Source organism: Phyllobates terribilis, unplaced genomic scaffold (genome assembly GCF_046119375.1).
Source record: "Phyllobates terribilis strain yellow unplaced genomic scaffold, ASM4611937v1 Scaffold_1__5_contigs__length_1240528914, whole genome shotgun sequence".
In the NCBI taxonomy this organism is placed as follows: domain Eukaryota; kingdom Metazoa; phylum Chordata; class Amphibia; order Anura; family Dendrobatidae; genus Phyllobates; species Phyllobates terribilis.
The window spans coordinates 611,288,958-611,311,649 of NW_027362761.1; the positions used below are offsets into that span (position 1 = coordinate 611,288,958).

Below are 22,692 nucleotides of genomic sequence, written 5' to 3' on the forward strand. Positions count from 1 at the left end.
CTAAGGGGCGGTGAGACAGTAGAACAGCTGTTAGTGCAGGGACCATACCGATGGAGGGTACTGGATATGGCACACTCACATATTCTGGGGGGACACTTAGGGGTGGAAAAAACTCAGGAGAGAATAGTGAGGAGGTTTTATTTAACCAGGATGTTACCGGGAGATTTTAAACTATTTCAGGTCCTGACCCACCTGCCAGATAACCGTGCCCACCTCTCACTTCTGTAGCCCCTTAGTTCCACTACCTGTGATAGAAGTTCCCTTTGAGAGGATTGCCATGGACCTCGTAGGCCCCTTTGTTAAATTGGCCCGGGGCCACCAATATATCTTGGTCATCATGGACTATGCGACCCGGTACCCTTAAGGAACTCATCCAGTAGGAGCATAGCTCGGGAACTTGTCCACATCTTTGCCAGGACCGACCTACCGAAGGAAATCCTGACGGTCCAACAAACCCCATTCATGAGCAAGGTGATGAAGGAGCTGTGTAAAGTGCTTCGAATTACCCAGCTGCGAACCTCTGTTTACCATTTGCAGACCGGTGGCCTGGTGGAGCGCTTTAACAAAACTCTGAAATAATGCTCAAAAAGGTCATCAAGAAGGATGGTCGAGACTGGGAATACCTGCTTCCGTTTCTACTGTTTTCCGTCAGGGAAGTTCCCCAAGCCTCCACTGGCTTCTCTCCGTTTGAGCTTCTGTATGGCCGGTATCCAAGGGGTCTCCTAGATATCGCCAAGGAAACCTTTGAGGCCGAGGTCACCCCCCCCCCCACCGGAGCATCATCGACCATGTTGCCCAGTTACAGATGAGAATGGCGAAAGTGATGCCCATTGTGAAGGAACATCTCCGGGCTCAGGAAGCCCAGGCGAGAGTGTATAACCGGTCGGCAAGGCTGAGACATTTCCAGCCTGGGGATTGCGTTCTGGTTCTCATTCCCACTATCGAAAGTAAATTCCTGGCCAAGTGGCGAGGCCCGTATGAGGTGGTGGAGAAACTCAGTGAAGTGAACTACCGAGTCCACCAGCCTGGCCGAAGAAAGCCGCACCAAGTTTACCATGTGAACTTGCTCAAGCCGTGGTGGGACCGGGAACCGGTGGAAACTCCTTGCCTGGGAGCCGCTCCTGAAGGCAAGGTGGAAGAGGTCACTATAGCAGAGACTCTATTGCCGGCCCAAAAGCAACAATGTCGAGAACTAGTACTGCGAAATTAGAAGTTATCAGAGTTGCCAAGGCATACTCAGATGGTAGAGCATGACATACTGACAGAGCCACATGTAAGAGTGAATCTGAAGCCGTCCCGGATTCTGGAAGCACGCCGGAAGGTGATCTCCGACGAGGTAAAGAGGATGCTAGACCTCGGGGTGACAGAGGAGTCAAAGAGTGGGTGGTTGAGCCCAATCGTTCTCGTGCCAAAACCAAACGGAGAGTGGAGGTTTTGTAATGATTACTGCCGGCTGAATGAGGTGTCCAAGTGTGTCACATACCCGATGCCCCGCGTCGACAAACTCATCGAGAGGCTTGGACCGGCAAGGTACATCACCACTCTTGACCTGACGAAGGGCTACTGGCAGATCTCCATGTCCCAGACAGCCAAGGAGAAGACTGCTTTCTCGATACCTGATGGGTGCTTTCAATATACTCGGATGCCGTTCGGACTACAGGGGGCCCCAGCCACCTTCCAGAGGGCTATGGATCGGATCCTAGCCCCACATAAGAAGTATGCCGCAGCGTATCTTGACGACATTGTAGTTTTAGCCCAAACTGGGCTAATCATCTACCTAAGCTACAGGCTGTTCTACATGTTCTAAGGAAGGCAGGATTTACTATAAATCCGAAAAAATGTGCCGTCGGAAAAGAGGAGGCCAAGTACTTGGGCTATGTCGTCCGAAGAGGCGAAATAAAGCCTTAAGTAAATAAAATGGAGTTTATCCAGACCTGACTGAAACCTCTCTTCAAGAAGCAAGTGACAGCGTTCCTGGGAATGGTGGGATATTACCGGCGGTTTATCCCAAATTTTTCCATGATGGCCGCGCCACTGACGGATCTCCTAAAAGGCACCAGATCAACCATGGTGAAGTGGACGGAGGAAACAGAGACCGCGTTTCAACTGTTGAAGTCAGCACTGTGTAATCAGACGGTCCTGGTTGCACCAGACTTCAAGAAAGAGTTTGTGGTCCAGACAGACGCTTCAGAGGTTGGTCTAGGAGCCGTACTCTCTCAAGAGATAGATGGAGAAGAACATCCCATTCTCTATCTGAGCTGGAAGCTTTCGTCCTGTGAGAAAAACTACACAATAGTAGAAAAAGAATGTTTAGCCATAAAGTGGGCCGTGGATACACTAAGATACTACCTACTAGGGCGGACGTTTAAGTTGGTGTCAGACCATGCCCCGTTGAGATGGTTGAGGGAAAAGAGGGGTAAAAATACCAGGGTAACTAGATGGTTCCTAGCTCTTCAGGACTTCAACTTTCACATAGAGCATAGGCCTGGGAAGTTACATGGGAACGCTGATGCCCTTTCTAGAATTACCTGTCTGGTATCGGAAGGTGCCCAAACTCCCGGCTTTGGGCAGAGGGGGGGGGGGGGGGATATGTGACATAGTAACTATTATGATTATGAGGGGAGTTATGTGTCGCACAGGTTGCTAGCCTGTGTGAACTGAAACTAATAAACTTTCTGCCAGCATGTTATATGCTGGTGGGTTAACTCACGTAAAAGGGCGTGGTTTTAGGGGAATGACCTAGAGATGGGAGGGACATCATTCCCCATACCTCCACCCCAGGGTGTGGCTGAGCAACGTTTAAATGTTCAGTCCTGTTTTTGTTCCTGTGTTCTGTTTGCAGAGGCAAGGTCTCCAGACTTTACAACCATATCTCAGGAGGGAGCTGAAGGCTGGACATAACCTGTGTGAGCGACCCGCACACACATATATGGACTGTGCTACAGTTTATCTTTTGTTTTGTTGTTTTGCCAAGTAAGGCTGTGTTTATTTTGCTGGAGTGCTGAGCTTTATGCTGTTAATAAAGCCTGCAAGGAAAACCCGGGTTCCTAAGTCTACTTCCGAAAGTGGCCGAGTGAGTTGTCCTACCACAACACCCAGGCTTGAGTGTCAAGTAGCAGAAGGGAAGTAGTCACTGGGTCCTAGAGTGAGACAGCTAAGAAGGTGTCTCTAATGCCAAACGAAGAAATCTTATGCAACCAACTGCAGGGTGACTGTCTGTCACTTCTGACACACCCATGACAATTCCCTAGTTTATCCATCCCATCATATACTAGAATATGGGATCCAGTTTTGGGATCCATGTTTTAAAAAGGATATTCAGAAATTAGTTCAAATAAAGGCAACTAGAATATTACACGGGATGGAGGTCTCTCTAATATTACATGGGGTAGAAGCCTCTCCTACGTAACGCGGGAAGGAGGCCTCTCCTACATTACTCGGGAAGGAGGCCTCTCCTACGTTACTCGGGAAGGAGGCCTCTCCTACGTTACGCGGGAAGGAGGCCTCCTACGTTACGCGGGAAGGAGGCCTCTCCTACGTTACGCGGGAAGGAGGCCTCTCCTACCTTACGCGGGATATGGGGGCCTCTTCTACCTTACGCGGGATATGGGGGCCTCTCCTACCTTACGCGGGATATGGGGGCCTCTCCTACCTTACGTGGGATATGGGGGCCTCTCCTACCTTACGCGGGATATGGGGGCCTCTCCTACCTTACGCGGGATATGGGGGCCTCTCCTACCTTACGCGGGATATGGGGGCCTCTCCTACCTTACGCTTGATATGGGGGCCTCTCCTACCTTACGCGGAATATGGGGGCCTCTCCTACCTTACGCGGGATATGGGGGCCTCTCGCACCTTACGCGGGATATGGGGGCCTCTCGCACCTTACGCGGGATATGGGGGCCTCTCGCACCTTACGCGGGATATGGGGGCCTCTCGAACCTTACGCGGTTCGTACCTTTTCAGCAATAAAGAGGTTAAATAGCCGGAGGTTATTTCTAGTTCTCAAAAGGAAAAAAACTCCTCAGATGACCCCCCCCCCCATGGGGAATCCGCATCTGTCCCTTATTCATTATCCTCTGCCTTTGACATAGATCTCCGTGTTGGGAGTCCTCCTATAATCCATGTGGTGACGGCTCGGAGGACCTGCTTCTCTCGCTGCTCAGTGACTGCGCTTCTGTATCTCACATTATGTTGTCCGCTATAGTTTTCATCTTCTTCTCCTTTTATTGTAAAGACGCCGGCAGGACGAGATCCCTCCAGCTGATCCAGTGTTCATCCCTCCTTCTCCTGAATGACCCCCCGAGGATGGACGAGGACGAGACCACCAGAAGATTATTACACTTCACCCTGGAGATCATCTCCCTGCTGAGCGGAGAGGTAACTCCTCTACATTTCTATCAGCTTTATTGTGTTATGTAACAAGTCCGACATCGGGAAGAGGAAATCCAGAAGAGGAAGAGAAGGATTCTTTACTGTAAGAGCAGTGATTGTGTGCAGCTCTCTGCCAGGAGGAGTTGTCATGGGGATTCCCTATAAGAGCTGTAGAGGGGCCTGGATGTCTGTCCTGAGTGTAATAATATTCCACGTTATGGCCCCAGATTACTGGAGACGGTTATTGATCCCGGGATTTCTACTGATTGTCAGATCTGGAGTCGGGAAGGAATTCTTCTCCCTAAGTGTCTCTCTCCATACACAGGATTACACAATAGTGAGGAAGACACCGGGGGAGGGTGTGACTCCCATCATCCATCTCCAGGAGTCAGGAGGGCGGAGCCCGGGCCCCATCACAGAGACTCCCCCGCACCCCACGATACATGAGAGGAGGAAGAAGATCCTAGAGCTCAGCAACAAGATGATTGAGCTGCTGAGCGGAGAGGTGACTGCTGGGACATTATACAGGACAGCACTGGAGGATTCTGGGTGATGAGCGGAGAGGTGACTGCTGGGACATTATACAGGACAGCACTGGAGGATTCTGGGTGATGAGTGGAGAGGTGACTGCTGGGACATTATACAGGACAGCACTGGAGGATTCTGGGTGATGACGGGAGAGGTGACTGCTGGGACATTATACAGGACAGCACTGGAGGATTCTGGGTGATGACAGGAGAGGTGACTGCTGGGACATTATACAGGACAGCACTGGGGGATGAGCGGAGAGGTGACTGCTGGGACATTATACAGGACAGCACTGGAGGATTCTGGGTGAAGACCAGAGAGGTGACTGCTGGGACATTATACAGGACAGCACTGGAGGATTCTGGGTGATGACCAGAGAGGTGACTGCTGGGACATTATACACGACAGCACTGGAGGATTCTGGGTGATGAGCTTAGAGGTGACTGCTGGGACATTATACAGGATAGCACTGGAGGATTCTGGGTGATGAGCGGAGAGGTGACTGCTGGGACATTATACAGGACAGCACTGGAGGATTCTGGGTGGTGACCGGAGAGGTGACTGCTGGGACATTATACACGACAGCACTGGAGGATTCTGGGTGATGACCGGAGAGGTGACTGCTGGGACATTATACAGGACAGTACTGGAGGATTCTGGGTGATGAGCAGAGAGGTGACTGCTGGGACAATATACAGGACAGCACTGGAGGATTCTGGGTGATGAGCGGAGAGGTGACTGCTGAGACATTGTACAGGACAGCACTGGAGGATTCTGGGTGATGACCGGAGAGGTGACTGCTGGGACATTATACAGGACAGCACTGGAGGATTCTGGGTGATGACCAGAGAGGTGACTGCTGGGACATTATACAGGACGGCACTGGAGGATTCTGGGTGATGACCGGAGAGGTGACTGCTGGGACATTATATACGACAGCACTGGAGGATTCTGGGTGATGATCGGAGAGGTGACTGCTGGGACAATATACAGGACAGCACTGGAGGATTCTGGGTGATGAGCGGAGAGGTGACTGCTGAGACATTGTACAGGACAGCACTGGAGGATTCTGGGTGATGACCGGAGAGGTGACTGCTGGGACATTATACCGGACGGCACTGGAGGATTCTGGGTGATGACCGGAGAGGTGACTGCTGGGACATTATACAGGACAGCACTGGAGGATTCTGGGTGATGAGCGGAGAGGTGACTGCTGGGACATTATACAGGACGGCACTGGAGGATTCTGGGTGATTAGCGGAGAGGTGACTGCTGGGACATTATACCGGATGGCACTGGAGGATTCTGGGTGATGACCGGAGAGGTGACTGCTGGGACATTATACAGGACGGCACTGGAGGATTCTGGGTGATGAGCGGAGAGGTGACTGCTGGGACATTATACAGGACGGCACTGGAGGATTCTGGGTGATGAGCGGAGAGGTGACTGCTGGGACATTATACAGGACGGCACTGGAGGATTGTAGGTGATGATCGGAGAGGTGGCTGCTGGGACATTGTACAGGACAGCACTGGAGGATTCTGGGTGATGAGCGGAGAGGTGACTGCTGGGACATTGTACAGGACAGCACTGGAGGATTCTGGGTGATGAGCGGAGAGGTGACTGCTGGGACATTATACAGGATGGCACTGGAGGATTCTGGGTGATTAGCGGAGAGGTGACTGCTGGGACATTATACCGGATGGCACTGAAGGATTCTGGGTGATGACCGGAGAGGTGACTGCTGGGACATTATACAGGACGGCACTGGAGGATTCTGGGTGATGAGCGGAGAGGTGACTGCTGGGACATTATACAGGTCAGCACTGGAGGATTGTAGGTGATGACCGGAGAGGTGGCTGCTGGGACATTGTACAGGACAGCACTGGAGGATTCTGGGTGATGAGCGGAGAGGTGACTGCTGGGACATTGTACAGGACAGCACTGGAGGATTCTGGGTGATGAGCGGAGAGGTGACTGCTGGGACATTATACAGGATGGCACTGGAGGATTCTGGGTGATGACCGGAGAGGTGACTGCTGGGGCATTATACAGGACGGCACTGGAGGATTCTGGGTGATTAGCGGAGAGGTGACTGCTGGGACATTATACGGGACCACACTGGAGGATTCTGGGTGATGAGCGGAGAAGTGACTGCTGGGACATTATACAGGACAGCACTGGAGGATTCTGGGTGATGAGCGGAGAGGTGACTGCTGGGACATTATACAGGACAGCACTGGAGGATTCTGGGTGATGACCGGAGAGGTGACTGCTGGGACATTATACAGGACAGCACTGGAGGATTCTGGGTGATGAGCGGAGAGGTGACTTCTGGGATATTATGCAGGACAGCACTGGAGGATTCTGGGTGATGACTGCTGGGACATTATACTGGACAACACTGGAGGATTCTGGGTGATGACTGGAGAGGTGACTACTGGGACATTATACATGACAGCACTGGAGGATTCTGGGTGATGACTGGAGAGGTGACTGCTGGGACATTATACTGGACAGCACTGGAGGATTCTGGGTGATGAGCGGAGAGGTGACTGCTGGGACATTATACTGGACAGCACTGGAGGATTCTGGGTGATGAGCGGAGAGGTGACTGCTGGGACATTATACTGGACAGCACTGGAGGATTCTGGGTGATGACTGGAGAGGTGACTGCTGGGACATTATACAGGACTTCTCTGGAGGATTCTGGGTGATGAGCGGAGAGGTGACTGCTGGGACATTATACAGGACTTCTCTGGAGGATTCTGGGTGATGAGCGGAGAGGTGACTGCTGGGACATTATACAGGACAGCACTGGAGGATTCTGGGTGATGAGCGGAGAGGTGACTGCTGGGACATTATACAGGACAGCACTGGAGGATTCTGGGTGATGAGCGGAGAGGTGACTGCTGGGACATTATACAGGACAGCACTGGAGGATTCTGGGTGATGAGCGGAGAGGTGACTGCTGGGAGATTATACAGGACGGCACTGGAGGATTCTGGGTGATGACCGCAGAGGTGACTGCTGGGACATTATACAGGACAGCACTGGAGGATTCTGGGTGATGACTGGAGAGGTGACTGCTGGGACATTATACAGAACAGCACTGGAGGATTCTGGGTGATGAGCGGAGAGGTGACTGCTGGGACATTATACAGGACGGCACTGGAGGATTCTGGGTGATTGGAGAGGTGACTGCTGGGACATTATACAGGACGACACTGGAGGATTGTGGGTGATGACCGGAGAGGTGACTGCTGGGACATTATACAGGACAGCACTGGAGGATTCTGGGTGATGACTGGAGAAGTGACTGCTGGGACATTATACAGGACAGCACTGGAGGATTCTGGGTGATGAGCGGAGAGGTTACTGCTGGGACATGATACAGGACAGCACTGGAGGATTCTGGGTGATGAGCGGAGAGGTGACTGCTGGGACATTATACTGGACAGCACTGGAGGATTCTGGGTGATGAGCGGAGAGGTGACTGCTGGGACATTATACAGGACAGCACTGGAGGATTCTGGGTGATGAGCGGAGAGGTGACTGCTGGGACATTATACTGGACAGCACTGGAGGATTCTGGGTGATGACTGAAGAGGTGACTGCTGGGACATTATACAGGACAGTACTGGAGGATTCTGGGTGATGACTGGAGAGGTGACTGCTGGGACATTACACAGGACAGCACTGGAGGATTCTGGGTGATGAGCGGAGAGGTGACTGCTGGGACATTATACAGGACGGCACTGGAGGATTCTGGGTGATGAGCGGAGAGGTGACTGCTGGGACATTATACAGGACGGCACTGGAGGATTCTGGGTGATGAGCGGAGAGGTGACTGCTGGGACATTATACAGGACGGCACTGGAGGATTCTGGGTGATGAGCGGAGAGGTGACTGCTGGGACATTACACAGGACGGCACTGGAGGATTCTGGGTGATGAGCGGAGAGGTGACTGCTGGGACATTATACAGGACAGCACTGGAGGATTCTGGGTGATGAGCGGAGAGGTGACTGCTGGGACATTATACAGGACAGCACTGGACGATTCTGGGTGATGAGCGGAGAGGTGACTGCTGGGACATTATACAGGACAGCACTGGAGGATTCTGGGTGATGAGTGGAGAGGTGACTGCTGGGACATTATACAGGACAGCACTGGAGGATTCTGGGTGATGACGGGAGAGGTGACTGCTGGGACATTATACAGGACAGCACTGGAGGATTCTGGGTGATGACAGGAGAGGTGACTGCTGGGACATTATACAGGACAGCACTGGGGGATGAGCGGAGAGGTGACTGCTGGGACATTATACAGGACGGCACTGGAGGATTCTGGGGGATGAGCGGAGAGGTGACTGCTGGGACATTACGCAGGACGGCACTGGAGGATTCTGGGTGATGACTGGAAAGGTGACTGCTGGGACATTATACAGGACGGCACTGGAGGATTCTGGGTGATGAGCGGAGAGGTGACTGCTGGGACATTATATAGGACGGCACTGGAGGATTCTGGGTGATGAGCGGAGAGGTGACTGCTGGGACATTATACAGGACAACACTGGAGGATTCTGGGTGATGAGCGGAGAGGTGACTGCTGGGAAATTATACAGGACAGCACTGGAGGATTCTGGGTGATGAGCGGAGAAGTGACTGCTGGGACATTATACAGGACAGCACTGGAGGATTCTGGGTGATGAGTGGAGAGGTGACTGCTGGGACATTATACAGGACGGCACTGGAGGATTCTGGGTGATGACCGGAGAGTTGACTGCTGGGACATTATACAGGACAGCTCTGGAGGATTCTGGGTGATGAGTGGAGAGGTGGCTGCTGGGACATTATACAGGACAGCACTGGAGGATTCTGGGTGATGACTGGAGAGGTGACTGCTGGGACATTATACAGGACGGCACTGGAGGATTCTGGGTGATGAGCGGAGAGGTGACTGCTGGGACATTATACAGGACGGCACTGGAGGATTCTGGGTGATGACTGGAGAGGTGACTGCTGGGACATTATACAGGACGGCACTGGAGGATTCTGGGTGATGAGCGGAGAGGTGACTGCTGGGACATTATACAGGACAGCACTGGAGGATTCTGGGTGATGAGCGGAGAGGTGACTGCTGGGACATTATACAGGACAGCACTGGAGGATTCCGGGTGATGAGCGGAGAGGTGACTGCTGGGACATTATACAGGACAGCACTGGAGGATTCTGGGTGATGAGCGGAGAGGTGACTGCTGGGACATTATACAGGACAGCACTGGAGGATTCTGGGTGATGACCGGAGAGGTGACTGCTGGGACATTATGCAGGACAGCACTGGAGGTTTCTGGGTGATGACCGGAGAGGTGACTGCTGGGACATTATACAGGACAGCACTGGAGGATTCTGGGTGATGAGCGGAGAGGTGACTGCTGGGACATTATACAGGACAGCACTGGAGGATTCTGGGTGATGAGTGTAGAGGTGACTGCTGGGACATTATACAGGACAGCACTGGGGGATTCTGGGTGATGAGCGGAGAGGTGACTGCTGGGACATTATACAGGACAGCACTGGGGGATTCTGGGTGATGACCGGAGAGGTGACTGCTGGGACATTATACAGGACGGCACTGGAGAATTCTGGGTGATGACCGGAGAGGTGACTGCTGGGACATTATACAGGACAGCACTGGAGGATTCTGGGTGATGAGCGGAGAGGTGACTGCTGGGACATTATATAGGACGGCACTGGAGGATTCAGGGTGATGAGTATAGAGGTGACTGCTGGGACATTATACAGGACAGCACTGGAGGATTCTGGGTGGTGACCGGAGAGGTGACTGCTGGGACATTATACAGGACAGCACTTGAGGATTCTGGGTGATGACCGGAGAGTTGACTGCTGGGACATTATACAGGACAGCTCTGGAGGATTCTGGGTGATGAGCGGAGAGGTGACTGCTGGGACATTATACAGGACAGCACTGGAGGATTCTGGGTGATGAGCGGAGAGGTGACTGCTGGGACATTATACAGGACGGCACTGGAGGATTCTGGGTGATGAGCGGAGAGGTGACTGCTGGGACATTATACAGGACGGCACTGGAGGATTCTGGGTGATGAGCGGAGAGGTGACTGCTGGGACATTATACAGGACAGCACTGGAGGATTCTGGGTGATGAGCGGAGAGGTGACTGCTGGGACATTATACAGGACAGCACTGGAGGATTCTGGGTGATGACCGGAGAGGTGACTGCTGGGACATTATACAGGACAGCACTGGAGGATTCTGGGTGATGAGCGGAGAGGTGACTGCTGGGACATTATACAGGACAGCACTGGAGGATTCTGGGTGATGAGCGGAGAGGTGACTGCTGGGACATTATACAGGACAGCACTGGAGGATTCTGGGTGATGAGCGGAGAGGTGACTGCTGGGACATTATACAGGACAGCACTGGAGGATTCTGGGTGATGAGCGGAGAGGTGACTGCTGGGACATTATACAGGACAGCACTGGAGGATTCTGGGTGATGAGCGGAGAGGTGACTGCTGGGACATTATACAGGACAGCACTGGAGGATTCTGGGTGATGAGTGGAGAGGTGACTGCTGGGACATTATACAGGACAGCACTGGAGGATTCTGGGTGATGACCGGAGAGGTGACTGCTGGGACATTACACAGGACAGCACTGGAGGATTCTGGGTGATGACGGTGTCGTTGTTGTCAGGTTCCTATAAGGTGTCAGGACGTTGCTGTCTATCTCTCCATGGAGGAGTGGGAGTATCTAGAAGGACACCAGGATCGGTACCAGGAGGTGATGATGGAGGAGCTCCGGCCTCTGACATCACCAGGTGAGAGGAGACTCTTGTTGGCTCCGGTGGATGTGATGGCGTCTCTCGGCCTCGTCCTATAATAGATGATTTTTCTCCAGACTTGCTCTGGTTTTCTCTACATTTTCTCACAGCTTTCATTCCCTGATTCTTCTCTTCTGATCTGTGAGTCGCGGTTTCTCCGCTGTCGTCTTCATCAGTCTTGAGTCTTTGTCCTTGTGAAAATAATGGGGCCTTAAACCTGTGATCTTATAAATACCGGGCTTCATAGGAAAACCTTGGCGGCAGAGACAGGGGTCTTCTACAGGCCCCCGGCAGTTATGGCAACCCATTGTTGGGACCCTGCGATCAAGTGAGTGATTGGCAGGAGAATAGGACACCCAACCACTTACATGGCACTGTCAGGGTGTCATCAGCAGTGAAGAGGTTAAATAGCAGCAATCAGAGCTCGCTCCACCACTCCTCCTGTCCTGTATATATACACTGCACAGTACCATCCCTCCTGTCCTGTATATACACACTGCACAGTACCACTCCTCCTGTCCTGTATACAGTATATACACTGCACAGTACCACTCCTCCTGTCCTGTATACAGTATATACACTGCACAGTACCACTTCTCCTGTCCTGTATATATACACTGCACAGTACCACTCCTCCTGTCCTGTATATATACACTGCACAGTACCACTCCTCCTGTCCTGTATATACACACTGCACAGTACCACTCCTCCTGTCCTGTATATATACACTGCACAGTACCACTCCTCCTGTCCTGTATATGTACACTGCACAGTACCACTCCTCCTGTCCTGTATATATACACTGCACAGTACCACTCCTCCTGTCCTGTATATATACACTGCACAGTACCACTCCTCCTGTCCTGTATATATACACTGCACAATACCACCCCTCCTGTCCTGTATATATACACTGCACAGTACCACCCCTCCTGTATATATATACTGCACAGTACCACCCCTCCTGTTCTGTATATATACACTGCACAGTACCACCCCTCCTGTATATATATACTGCACAGTACCACTCCTCCTGTCCTGTATATATACACTGCACAGTAGCACTTCTCCTGTCCTGTATATATACACTGCCCAGTACCACTCCTCCTGTATATATACACTGCACAGTACCACCCCTCCTGTCCTGTATATATACACTGCACAGTACCACTCCTCCTGTCCTGTATATATACACTGCAGGTCTTTTTTTTATTTATATAATAAGTACAGTACATGACAGAACAATAATACATTACAGGACACCGAACATAAGAACAAAACAAGACGACAAATCACAGAAAATAGAAACAAAATAAATCCCCCCAGGAATATATATATATATATACAAGAAATAACTATTATAAAACCTATAAAACCGCCGGCCCAGCTTCATTCATACTACTATATACAATCCCACACAACGCTCACACCGTCCTATATACACATAAAACACCGTCCTATATACAAGATTATATACAATAAAACACTAAACCTAATATAACGTATATACAACCGGACACTAACACTAACCTACTGGTCCCACTGCCTGACCTTAGTCACCCCCTTACCGCACCTCATTCACACCACAGAAAACCAAAAATAACAAGATATACAATAGTGACATGAACAATTTTAAACTTTTTTTTTTTTTGTATATTTTTATTTTTTTTTATTTTGTAATTTTTTAATATATATATAAAACACAGACCTACACTAACTATCCCGCCACCCCTGATCCAGCTCTGGCCACAAAGTTCAGGATTACTCCGAGCTAGGATCAGGCCCCAAAGTTTTTCCCCAGGCGGGGCCTGGACCAGGCCAGATCAGTCCTCTTATCACCGCTGATGAAGAACCCCCCCCCAAATCCCCCACCCAACCTAAATAAACCCCCTATTATACATTATATACAATATATACAGAACACAACCTACACCCTCACCATCCAAGGCTCAAGTTCGATGCCGGCAAACCTTCTATCCAGGAGACAGAAATACAAAACAAAAATCTAGGGTGGAAAGACATCAGCCCACCACCAGGATATAGGAGTACTACCGGACTAAGGCACCCTGAAGGAAAAGCCCCTCCAGAGACGGGCCGCCCTCCGGGCACCCAGTCCTTCATGCTCCAGAGAACGTACCTTCACCAGGTCACCTAGGATGTTCCTACAGACTTCATCTACATGGAGGATTTTACTCTGCGTCGAGACTAAAACTCGTGCTTTCCACGTGAAATACCTGACCACTGCGCTGACTATGAATAAAGTGTCTCGGTCCCTTCTCCCAAGGTCTCCGAACGCTCCATAGGCCCACCCGGCGTAGGACAGAGTAGCCAGCCGCGGCCAACCAATGGAAGCCCCCACCCTGTTGTACACCTCTGTATTAAAGGGACAATGAAGCAGGAAGTGCTCCATGCTTTCCAGCACGTTAGCACAAGCCTCACGGGGGCAATTCCTGACCTCGGAGCTCCTGAACTTCAAATTGTCCCTCACATACAGCTTACCATGGAAGCAGCGCCAAGTCCCAGTACTTCTCGGAGATCCTGCTAGAATTTAACAAACTCAACCCAACCTCCAGATCCCGACTTGGGCAGTCTTTGAGGGCCAATGGACTCTGAAAATGAGAAAGCAAGACCCTCATATCGAGGAGTTTCCTCGGGAGGGACCTCACCTCCCACATTCCCAGACCTCACCGGCGGATCATTTTCAGAACCGGGGTAACATAAGCCGGGAGATGCCTGTGTGGTGTGCGAAGATCCTTCAATCTTCCCCCTGTCTCCCATTCCTGGAAGAAAGGCTGAAACCATCCCTTGCAGGAGAATACCCACGGAGGAGCCCTCTCTTTCCAGAGGTTTGCCACGTTCACTTTCAAGAAGGTGTTCACTAGGAACACCACGGGGTTCACCATATTCAAACCCCCTAGTCTCCTCGTGCGGTAAGTGACCTCCCGCTTGACTAGGTTCAGTCTGTTCCCCCATAACATCTGGAAGAACAGACTGTAGACCCGTGTCCAGAGAGGCTCTGGCAAGACACAGACGCTGCCCAGGTAGATTAGCAAGGGGAGCAGGAAAGCTTTGCACAGGCCAACCCTTTCCCTCAGGGTCAAAGACCAACCCCTCCATTGGTCCACTCTTTGGGTGACACCTTTGATTCTGCCTTCCCAGTTTTTCGTGGGGTAATCACCCTGGCCGAATTCGATGCCCAGGACTTTGGCATGTTCTTGGGGTTCGGGGAGGGTGTCCGGAAGATCAAACCCGGGATCTCCGCCTCCCAGCCAGAGACTCTCACACTTATCCTGGTTGACCTTGGACCCGGATGCCTCCGAGTAGCGTTCCACTTCTGACATCACCACCACTGCCTCCTCTTGCGAAGAAACAAAGACGGTGACATCGTCCGCGTAGGCCACCACCCTCAGGATAGCCTCCGACGCCGCCCTGCCCATCCGCACCCCCGCCAACGGTCCACAATCGATCCTTCTGAGGAAGGGATCGATCGCAAACGCGTAAAGCAAAGGGCTAAGAGGACAGCCCTGACGGACACCGGATCCTACCCCGAAAGGTCTTCCAATCCACCCATTCACCAGAGGGAAAGTCTCAGCCCCTGCATACAAGGTCTTAAGCCAGTCCACAAACCCTCCAGGCAGACCATACCTCAAAAGAGTGGACCAGAGGTACTCGTGGTTAACCCGATCAAAGGCTTTTGCCTGATCCAGGGTCAGCAAGAACCCCTTCCAGAGGCCCGCCCTGCCTTGCTCCACGGCCTCTCGGACACCTAGAACAGCACTAAAAGTGCTACGGCCAGGAACGCAACAGTGCTGAACCTCCGAAAGGAGCCGGGGTGCAAACTTCACCAGCCTGTTGAAAAGTATCTTAGCCAAAATCTTCCTGTCCACATTGAGAAGTGCTATGGGACGCCAGTTCTCAATGCGTGACGGATCCTTACCCTTTGACAAAGTGATTAAAGCTGACCTCCTTAATGATCTCGGCAGAGTGCCCGAGGAGATACACTCGTTAAACACCTGAGTCAAGAGGGGGACCAAAGAGTCCCTAAAGGTCCTAAAGAACTCGGATGTTAAGCCATCCGGACCTGGCGACTTTTTGGGCCTAAGCCCATCGATCGCCAGTCTCACTTCCTCTTCTTTGATCGCTTCTGCCAAATCGCCCAGCGAGAGGTCAGCCCCTGGCTCAGGAACGGATTCAGCCAGGAAAGCCGACATCCCGTCACGATCAAGCTCCCTCCTTCCCAAGAGGTGCGAGTAGTAGGAACTGACGACCTCCAAGATCCCTGATCTGGACCTTCTCAGGGACCCCGTACTGTCCACCAGCCCCGTCACTATCTTACTATTCACTGACATCTTACAGTTTCTGTAAGGGTCGGGCGAGCAGTACTTCCCATAGTCCCTCTCGAAAACCAAAGATGCGTGCCTATCGTACTGACACCTCTTCAGCAAGGACTTCACTCTGGAGATCTCCTCGCGGCTACCTCCAGTCGAGACAAGATGCTCGAGTTTCCTCCTCAGGCTCTGATACAGGCGATCCCTGTTCAGGCTTCTGAGGTTCGAGAGCTGCCGGAAGAATCTCGCCACCCGATGTTTGAACATCTCCCACCACTCTGACTTAGTGTTACTTAGGCCCAGCAATGGTACCTGGCTCTGAAAGAATTCCTCAAAAGACCGTCTCACAGCTTCTTCCTCAAGGAGTGACGAATTCAGCTTCCAATAGCCTCTTCCCATCCGAGGAGTCTCTGTAACGTTCAGAGAAAACATAATCAAACAGTGATCGGAGAACTCCACCTCCACAACCGACAACGGTGAAGAGACGGCCTCCTCCTTCAAATAAAACCTGTCTAGCCTAGACCTGCACTGACTACCTCTAAAAAAGGTGAATCCCGTGTCGCCCGGGTTGTGCCGGATGTGGACATCCACCAGGCGAGCCTCACTCACTATCCTGTTTAACGCGACGCAGTCATAAGCCAGCCGGTCTCCGGAACCTCCTCTATCACAGGATCTCGTGACATTGTTGAAATCCCCTCTGAAGACCACCTGCCGACTCGAAAATAAAAAAGGTTTGATCTTCAGGAAGAGACATTTGCGGTCCCACTTGGACTGGGAACCATAGATGTTAATGAGCCGAAGCTCTTGTCCCCCCATGGAGACATCTAGGATCAAGCATCTCCCCATTTCTAATTCGATCACTCGTCTGCATTCAACCGCTGCGGTCTTAAAAAGGGCCGCCACCCCGCTATACCGCTCGGCCGCAAGAGACCAGTAGGAGGGCCCATGCCTCCACTCCTGCCTTGCTTTATGCAAGGTTGATATATCGGTCAACCTGGTCTCCTGCAAAAACAAAATGTCGGCGTCAAGTTGGCCGAGAAAATGAAAGACCGTGTACCTTGTCGCATCTGACTTTATGCTGCAAACATTAATAGTTGCCAGCGTCTACGGGGTGGGTGCCGCCATCATGATTGATTAAATTAGATAGCCTTTTTCTTCCCACCACTGACAGTCCCAACCTCTTCCTCCGATAATGACGGGTTTTTAGTGCGCTTAAGACAAACAGACTGGTCCATTCTCTCCTTACATACATTCTTGCCCTCGTCTGGTGGTCCTGGGTTAGTCGTCCCCCCAGAGGGCTTTGTATTTGCCCCCCGAGAGGAAGACCCAGCCATCTCCTGAGCCCCAACCACCTTGTCCGCAACCTCCGGCCCCGGGTCCCCACTTCCCCCCTCCAGAGGGAGGTCCTGGAAAGCCCCGAACCGGTTGGAGAGATCCACCAGAGGGGGGGCGGCTGAACCCTCCAATGGCGCTTGGATCACGGCCAAAGAGTCAGAGGGGTCGCACTCCAAAGAGGCAGCTCGAGACCTGGTCCCCCTCCTACCTCTGGCCGTTTTTCTGTTACCCTTTTTCTTTTTCTGTGACCACTCCCCCTCTCCCTCATCTAGACTGTCACCAGAAGAGGGTTCCTGGGAAGACGTGGCGTCCTCTCGCTCTTCCCTTTCAAGTCTCTTGACTTCCTCGCTCAATTCACTGTCTTTAGGATCCTCAGCAGCAAGTGAAGTACCTGGGTCAGAGTTTAGGGACATTACTCCCTGCCCCCTGTCCCCACGGCGCTTCTCCTGCCGCCTGATGGTGGATGGCGGCAGCTTGCTCCTCACCGGTTCCCTGCCTCCCCCGCCCCTACTGGTCCCTTCACCGGCAAGATTAGTTCCAGCTTTCGCCTGTCCCGCACTCACCGCTTTCAGGACCGCATTGGCGAAGGAACGCGGACAGCGACTGAACGGGTGACCGAGGTCACCACACAAGTTACACCTAATCCTGCGACAGGCAGCAGAAAGATGACCGAGGTCCCCACACAGTGCGCATTTCTGGGTGGTACACTGCGCACTGAAGTGTGTGGGACTACCGCACCTGTGACAGACCTTAGGCTGCCCCCGGTAGAAAATCAAGATCCTATCCCTCCCCAAAAAGGTTGAGGAGGGGATATGGGTAACAGTGTTTCCAGAAACCTTCAATCTCACCATGAAGGTCTAGGCCCCTGACCAGATACCATGGTCATCCAGATTCTTTTCGGGAATATTGGTGACCTCTCCGTATCGACTCACCCAGGTGGTAATGTCCATACAGGAAAGCGACTCGTTACTAGTCAAAACGGTCACTTTCCTGACTGAATCTTGGCGGGTTATTGCCAGGGGAAAGAGACCATGCCATTCGGGGCGACTCCGAGCCAGCTCATGGCGAGACCAGAAAAGCTCAAGGTCCTCCGGTCTCACGAAGCTGACATCGAAGTAGGAGGTCCCGTAGGGATGGATCAAGGCAAAGATGTCATATGCCGCAAAGCCCATCCCCAGCAGGAGCTCAACCACCTTCGACCTATCAGCACAGGCATCCTTGCTTACCCACTGGAGACGGACCACGTTCCTACGGTTACTCCTCTGCCCCGTTGTCGCCAGAGACCAGACAGTCTCTGCCCCTCTATCTCGGAAGGCTGAAAGACCATGTCTCTCTATCCAGAAAGACAGATCAACCTCCCTCCCCTCTACAGTGATGGAGCTCTCCCCTCTCCTCAGGGCGTCCAGGAGCTGCTGTTGCAAGTCACCATCCCCAGGGCCACCAGACGAGGGCGCACTACTACCCCCAGCACTGACAGCTCCTGAATAGCTTTGGGCTGAAGCCCCCGCCAATGCTGGGGGGGCAGCGGGACCAGCGCCTACTTCCCCCCCACCAACACCAGTGCTGCTCCCACCATTCACTCCAGTACTATTCACACCATTCGCAGGACCATTACTCCCACCATTCATTACACCACTACCCCCAACATTTGCTACACCACAACTCCCACCATTCCCACAACTCCCAGCATTCATTCCACCACTACCCCCACCATTTGCTGCATCATCATTCACTGCACCACTACCCCCACCATTTGCTGCATCATCATTCACTGTACCACTACTTCCACCATTCCTACTACTCTCACCATCTGCTCCACCATTACTCCCATCATCTGCTCCACCATTACTCCCATCATTCATTGCACCACTACTTCCATTCCCTTTACTTGTAACCCCATTACCTCTGCTGTTCTCTGCACCTTCCACAGTCACCTCCATTCCTTCCTCCCTTGTGTCTGGTGTCTCTGCACTCACACCTGCTGGGCCGGGGGAGGGGAGCACTCCCAGAGACTCCTTTCCCTGCAGCACCACACCCGTTTCCCTTTAGTTGCTGCTGGCTTTCTGCAGGTCGTCTCCTGGAGCGCCCCGCCCCCCTACTGCAGCATTTTGGTCCTTGTGCTGGGCAGACTGTTTTCTCGGCACCTCTGCCCGCCCTGCACCCACAGACTTTGGGGTCTTAGTGTCCTTTTTGGGCGCTGGGGCACACTGCCCCCCTGTCGCAGCAGTGTGCCCAGTGTTCCTCGCAGAGGTGTTTTTCACATACCTCCCGGCCTCCCCGGCCCCGGTGATAACCGGCTTAGCCGCAGAGGGCAGGGTGGGAAACTCCACAGAACTTCCTATGTCCGGCGCTGTGAGTACCTCCACAGCCTCGCCCACTGCACTGTTCCCCGCACAGATGGCAGCATCGCCGGACGTCCTCCTCCTCTCCCCACCTTGCCTCTGCCTCGAGCCCACTGCAGAGCCCGTGCCTTTAGGTTTGGTGGGGTTTAAACAGAAGGTGGCAGGCGCAACATCAGACATTGGTACATACTTGTAACTCACCACCTCCTGTGCAGCTCCTCCGGTCTTCCTCTTCCTCCTCTTGGTCTCCTCCACTGGTTTGTCCTCACCGAAGGAAAACCGCGTCAAGTCCACTGGAGACTCCAGCAGTCGGATCTCCCTCAGCAGTCCCCCTTCCTCCTCCTCCCCCGACACTCCAGCCTCTGCTGTCGGAGTCCTCTGCCCTGCAGGGAGACCACTTGAGCTCCGGCTCTGCCCCTCACTGGCTCCAGCAACTGAGACTCCAGTCACCTCTTCATCCTCCTCCTCCTCTTCACTAAGGACGCCGGCTGGCGGTTCTCCTGAGGTGTTTAACCCCTTCATTTCTGAGAACCGCCGCTGGTTCTTAAACCTCTCCAGGAAGGGACCTGCGCTTTTCTCAATCCCCTCCCGGAGGAGCACTAACCTGACCACCTCGTCTCTGAGGGCTTTAAACCTCTGGGAGGTCGCGGGTCTTTCCTTGTTGGACGCCCGGGTGTTCAGGACCCGGGCCTCCCTCAGCTCCTCTTTCAGCTGGGTTAGTGCTTTGCCGGCGTCCTCGTACTCTCGCAATGTGGCGACCACTCGGGAGGAGAAGGAACTTGTGGACTCGCTGGAGCTCATCTCCCCCCAGGATCTTGCTGGGCTCTTGTTCCTGGGGCCTGGGGTGCCCCGGTCTCCCTCTCTGGGCGGGCGGTGAACAGTCTCGGGGTTGGAGCAGGTGGATGTGCTCTTCCTCACCCTTCCCGATCTCCTCACTCCCTCCTGGGCCGGTTGTTGAGGCTCCTTCTCCCCCGCCGGCATAGACCGGGGGATAGGAGGCTGGGAAGCCATGCCGGCCTCCCAGTAGGCCTGCCTCTCCCTGGGGAGAAGAGAGGCAGACGACGACCCTCCTCCTGGAAGTGCTTGAGCTCAGGAGGCAGGTGCTACTCTCAGCACCACTCCTCCTGTCCTGTATATATACACTGCACAGTACCACTCCTCCTGTCCTGTATATGTACACTGCACAGTACCACTTCTCCTGTCCTGTATATATACACTGCACAGTACCACTCCTCCTGTCCTGTATTTATACACTGCACAGTACCACTCCTCCTGTCCTGTATATGTACACTGCACAGTACCACTCCTCCTGTCCTGTATATGTACACTGCACAGTACCACTCCTCCTGTCTTGTATATACACTGCACAGTAACACTCCTCCTGTCCTGTATATATATACACTGCACAGTACCACTCCTCCTGTCCTGTATATGTACACTGCACAGTACCACTTCTCCTGTCCTGTATATATACACTGCACAGTACCACTCGTCCTGTCCTGTATATATACACTGCACAGTACCACTCCTCCTGTCCTGTATATGTACACTGCACAGTACCACTCCTCCTGTCCTGTATATGAACACTGCACAGTACCACTCCTCCTGTCCTGTATATATATACACTGCACAGTACCACTCCTCCTGTCCTGTATATATATACACTGCACAGTACCACTCCTCCTGTCCTGTATATATACACTGCACAGTACCACTCCTCCTGTCCTGTATATATACACTGCACAGTACCACTTCTCCTGTCCTGTATATATATACACTGCACAGTACCACTCCTCCTGTCCTGTATATATACAATGCACAGTAGCACTTCTCCTGTCCTGTATATGTACACTGCACAGTACCACTTCTCCTGTCCTGTATATATATACACTGCACAGTACCACTCCTCCTGTCCTGTATATATACACTGCACAGTACCACTACTCCTGTCCTGTATATATACAGTACAGACCAAAAGTTTGGACACACCTTCTCATTTAAAGATTTTTCTGTATTTTCATGACTATGAAAATTGTACATTCACACTGAAGGCATCAAAACTATGAATTACCACATGTGGAATTATATACTTAACAAAAAAGTGTGAAACAACTGAAAATATGTCTTATATTCTAGGTTCTTCACAGTAGCCACCTTTTGCTTTGATGACTGCTTTGCACACTCTTGGCATTCTCTTGATGAGCTTCAAGAGGTAGTCACCGGAAATGGTCTTCCAACAATCTTGAAGGAGTTCCCAGAGATGCTTAGCACTTGTTGGCCCTTTTGCCTTCACTCTGTGGTCCAGCTCACCCCAAACCATCTCGATTGGGTTCAGGTCTGGTGACTGCGGGGGCCAGGTCATCTGGCGTAGCACCCCATCACTCTCGTTGGTCAAATAGCCCTTACACAGCCTGGAGGTGTGTTTGGGGTCATTGTCCTGTTGAAAAGTAAATGATGGTCCAACTAAACGCAAACCGGATGGAATAGCATGCCGCTGCAAGATGCTGTGGTAGCCATGCTGGTTCAATATGCCTTCAATTTTGAATAAATCCCCAACAGTGTCACCAGCAAAGCCCCCCCACACCATCACACCTCCTCCTCCATGCTTCACGGTGGGAACCAGGCATGTAGAGTCCATCCGTTCACCTTTTCTGCATCTCACAAAGACACGGTGGTTGGAAACAAAGATCTCAAATTTGGACTCATCAGACCAAAGCACAGATTTCCACTGGTCTAATGTCCATTCCTTGTGTTCTTTAGCCCAAACAAGTCTCTTCTGCTTGTTGCCTGTCCTTAGCAGTGGTTTCCTAGCAGCTATTTTACCATGAAGGTCTGCTGCACAAAGTCTCCTCTTAACAGTTGTTGAAGAGATGTGTCTGCTGCTAGAACTCTGTGTGGCATTGACCTGGTCTCTAATCTGA

At 52.2% G+C, this 22,692-nt stretch overlaps 1 pseudogene; it reads left to right on the plus strand.

Moving 5' to 3' along the window:
* Nucleotides 1-1,240: 1,240 nt before the first annotated feature.
* LOC141153071 (uncharacterized) overlaps nt 1,241-22,692 on the plus strand; it is a 78,637-nt pseudogene continuing 57,185 nt past the window's right edge.